The sequence below is a fragment of the Passer domesticus genome, chromosome 5 (assembly GCF_036417665.1).
Source record: "Passer domesticus isolate bPasDom1 chromosome 5, bPasDom1.hap1, whole genome shotgun sequence".
Classification (NCBI taxonomy): Eukaryota; Metazoa; Chordata; class Aves; order Passeriformes; family Passeridae; genus Passer; species Passer domesticus.
Genome location: NC_087478.1, coordinates 22581193 through 22585955, shown reverse-complemented (window position 1 = coordinate 22585955; position 4763 = coordinate 22581193). Strand labels below are relative to the sequence as shown.

Here is a 4763-nt window from a genome sequence, read left to right as displayed (position 1 = left end):
GATTATACTTTTTTTTCCAGAGTTCAGGTTCCAAGGTTTTGAGTCTTTGAACACAGTGACCAGTGTTTTGAGTTGCACTGTCAGATCAAGTAAGTTGTATGTAGACCTCAGAGCAGATGATCTGTGCCTGTAGGAATTTGTACTAGTCTGAATTTGGAGAAATGCACTCTAAAGGAACTGTAATTTTAAAGTGAGCTGAAGTTGAAACCTTCTACAGTTCAGTTTGGAGGTAATGTATAAGAACAGGTGAAACTGGAAAACCCTACACTGGAAAAAATAATGAAGCTTTCTGGGAATCTGGAGGTTATGAATATTGACACTGGTTGCCACTGCTGTTTGTGAATCTACTTTAGCTGTGGATTTGACTGAAACCTGACTCAGGGAATTGCTTTAGATGCACAAGTAAAAACATACTGGATTAACTCATTAGAGTTAATTCCACTTTTGTACGCCTAGGCTTTTTGATGATCAGTTAAACTGAAAAATATGACTTGAAGAAAGGTGTGTGTAGCTAAGTATTCTTGAATTTTGATAACTGTATAGACTTGAACCTCTCAGTTTCCTCTTTGTGTCCTTTCCTTGACACTAAAATGGGGAGGTGATGAAATGAAACCCAGTGAAATATTTCTGTACACGGGTCCTTGGACAAATTAATCATGCCAGTTCCTCATATTTGTATTGCCAAAAGCACATCTGTTCCTTACCCACACATCTGCAATAAACAGACAAGATTTGTGTAACTGCATTTTTTTGAGGAGATCTTAGAGAAAGTGATTCCTTTTAAGACTGCAGTAACTTGTTTTATTATCTGGAGTACAAAGCCTGCAGACCACTGAACTGCAGCCATTGTTTTAATTTATTGTGTCAAATGCAAGTTACAAGAAGGAAAACATCTTCCCTTGCTTTCTCTATTTCCCACCTACCAGATAAAAGTGTATTTTCTTTTCTGAGATAACTGAAATCCATAAGTGAATATAATTTACAAAAAAAAAGAATATTAAAAATAGTACAAAACACAGATAAGAATAAGAAAACCTCCTTAAATACAATCTTCATGACATTTCTAGACCTCCTCTTCATAAGACATAGAATACTCCTTGGCAATTTACTGCCTAATGACTACAGTGACATTCACTGAATATTTGGACTAAATGATGTTGAAAATTGTAATGTAGACTTCTCCTTGAGGCTGGATTATTCAGTGTGTCTGTCCAGCTCTTTAGTTCATCCTTTCATGCACATACTGTGCATCACAGAGTACCTGCTTTTGGTGAGGATATTTTTTTGTTTTGTTACTGTTGTTAGCTCATGTGTACTAGTGCCATCAATAAATAATCCAAAGTATTGGACTGTAAGTCTGTCTCATAGGTCTTTTTTCATTTTGGTTGAGCTAACATCATGTCTGTCTTTAAATGCAAAATCACCTTTCTATATTTTTTCTTTTAAATTTTCCTGCAGACTGGTACCTTATCACTGGGGTTAATTACTTCTTGCCCTGGTAAAGATGCTTCCATTTTCTTACAGTTCACTTTCCCTTTTAATTTTATAAATATTCTGATATTACATTCTTTAGCCTGAATATCTCTTAGAGATATGTGTCTGTATTTTAACATTTAGTCTCTGCCTTGTTTTGCTCAGTTGTTTTAATTTAAAATGTTTTGTATTTTATACATGAGCAATTAAGCATGTAAGACAAATAAGTTGTCATCTCTTATAGCATTTTGTATTAATTCACAGGTTCTACTTGTCCCAGTTACATAGTTCATGAATTTGGAAAGGTTAATTCTTTTGGGAAGAATTTTTGCTTCATGGGTTGTCATCAGTGTCACTGGTATAGAATATATTTGACTGTATAATTTCTATCACTTTACACTTTTACTTTATTATTTTGCTAAAGTTGAATTGAAAATGAAATGATTCTGTGGCAAACACTCTTCCCTTGTGTATGATACATTTGAGTGCATAGTGAGGATAAGGAGAAAACAACTGTTCTGTGTCAGGATGATTTAATGATGGATATTAAGATGACATTGCACAAAATGGCAGAACAAGGATTCATTGCTAAGAATTAGTAAAAAGCAAAGTATTACACCAACATAGAAAAGAAGGACTTGAGTGACTACAAACTGGTTTTGACTAAACAGCACAATGCTAAGCCATTCACAAGGGGTGTCATTCTGGGATATGCTAATGCAAGTTTTGTATTGAGGGCATGGCAACTAATCATTCTGCTAAGCTGGCAGGCAGTAGTAAGGTTTCAGCTGGAGTTTGATCACCATACTGGGTATTTCATGCTAAAGCAGATGCTGAGAAATTGCAGAGAGCGGGTTAAGAGAGTAATAAAAATAATCAGAAGTTTAAAGTATAAAATTTATGATGAAGGCTGAACATCTGAATTGTTTTCTTCTAGAAGAGAAATAATGGAGATTAAAAGCGGTCACAAAAGGAAACTAGAGAATGACCTTCACACGTCCATTTTGTGCAAGAATTTAATTCCCTTACTTTTCTCTAAGGGAGAGTTGAGACTGGGGGGCAATTTCTAGTTATGAGGATTCCTCAGGAGCAAGCTACCAAGGCATGGGGTAGAATTCCCATTAATGAAAATTTCTGAGAACAAATCAGACTGACATGTCTTAAGAATGATCTAAATATATTTTTTCTCACCTTGGAGTGAAGGATTGGAACTGATGATCTAAGATTTTATGCCTAAGGAATCTAAGCTGCTATTGATTATATTTTACCTCTGTATTTCTATAAGTAGCTAAAAATTCAAGAAGATAAAATGATGAGGCAGATCATCTTGCTATATGTTGGAGTATACAGGTTAGGTATTGAAGATTAAATCAGTTATATTTGACTTCCAGATATAACGGAGAAAGAAACAGCTGCACAACAGGATTCATTTGATTCATTTGATCATTTAATTAATTTGATTTGCCTTTACAGTGGACTGTTCTCTGATCTGCCTCTTACCTCTGGTTCTGAAGAGACCTTCAGCTGATTCGAGTATATTTAGGTGTTTAACTTTTATATGTCCAAATGAGGTGAGAGGTCTCTGAGCCCAGCATTTCAGATTCTGAGGTTCCTAGTGTGTGTAGCTTTTCATGCACAAGTATGTGGTTTACCAAAGTGGTTTAGGGCAAATCTTTACAGAAAGATACAGGCAGTTTTCTAGCTGGTTCTAGCACGGAGATACATTAGAAAGGATCTTTCTGGATGCTTGATAATTATCTGTTCATATGTGGCTGTGCTGGCATTGTTCTCTTCACCCCTCAGCAGGACATGGGGAGTTGGATTCAGGCCACACAAATACACCCACAAGACACCATGAACTCAGATGTTTGAACTGGAAAACAGAAGGGTACCTACAAGAAGGGTAAGAAGGAGAATCCGTGGTACTATAGACCAGTCAACTTCACCTCACCCCCTGGAACCTGGATGGAGCATATCCTTCTGGAAGCCTTATCCTAATGCAAGGACCAGGATGATGATCTGGAACAGTCAGTGTGGGTTCATGTAGCAGGAGTCATGCATACCCAACATGATACCTTCTGTGATAAGAATTGCTTGGTAGATAGATGAAGGAAGAGTGGTGGATATTTTTAATCCTGTCTTTAACAGTACAGCAGCACTGTCTCTCATAAGTGACAGAATACAGGCTAGATGGGGATGTGGCTTGGAAATGGCCTGACTGCTTGAACAGCTGTGCTCCAAGTGCTCTGGTCACTAGCCTGAAGTACAGATGGAGGCCAGTTATTAGTTCTGGAGGCTGATAAAAGGGCCAAAAGAGTTTAAAACCTTCATTACTGACCTGAATGATAGGACAGAGTGCATGCTTGGGGAGTTTGCAGAGGCCCAAATGGCTGTGCTGCCATTCACAAAATTGTCGACTGCCTGGACAAATAGACAAATGAAAATCTAATGAATACAAAATAGAGATATGCAAGTCCTGTACCCAAGGACAAATACAGTATTCCAGATTAGTATATTCTACTAGGCTGAGCAGCTGGGAAGAAACTTTGCAGACAAAGAACTATAGGTGCTGGTGGCCAAAAAAATTGAACTTGAGCCAGCAATACACCTTTGAGGCAAGGAAAGACAGCAGCTTCTCCAGGGCTATATTGAGACACTCCCACCACTCTCAATCACCCTGTCAAGCACTCTCAATTATCCACCCACAGTCCTGATTTACTGGAGAAGTTCCAGCTGACTGGAAATTAGCAAATGTAATGCCCACTTACAAAAAGGGCCAGAAGGATGATCCAGGGAACTACAGGTCTGCCAGTCTGATCTCTGTTCCAGGCAAAGTTATGGAAGAGATCATCCTGAGTGCCATTACACGGCACATGCTGGACAGCTAGGGGGTACAGCCCAGACAACATGGATTTACAAAAGCTTCATCAACCTGGCCTTCTTCTGTGACAAAGTGACCTGATTAGTAGATGGGGGAATGGCTGTGGATGTAGCCTGTCTAGACTTCAGTGAAGTGTTCAGCACAGTCTCCCACAGCATCCTCCCAGAAAAACTGTCTGCTCACAGCTTGGATGGGTGGACTCTTTGATGGGTAAAAAACTGGCTGGATGACCAGGCCCAGAGAATTGTGGCAAATGGAGTTAAATCCAGTTGGCAGCTGGTGCTCCCAGGTGCTCCCAGCAGTGGTGTTCCCCAGGGCTTAGTTTTAGGGCTGGTCCTGTCTACCACCTTTATTGGTGATCTGCATGTGGGGATTGAGTGCACCCTTGTAAATCTGCAGATGGCACTAA

At 39.0% G+C, this 4763-nt stretch overlaps 1 long non-coding RNA gene across 1 annotated transcript; it reads right to left on the bottom strand.

The window, feature by feature from the left end:
- Positions 1-3398: 3398 nt before the first annotated feature.
- Positions 3399-4131, bottom strand: LOC135301284 (uncharacterized). The gene is made up of 3 exons (XR_010363023.1): positions 3995-4131; positions 3812-3894; positions 3399-3731 (listed from the first exon to the last, which is right to left on the bottom strand). It is a non-coding gene; the product is annotated as an uncharacterized LOC135301284 (long non-coding RNA).
- Positions 4132-4763: the final 632 nt, after the last annotated feature.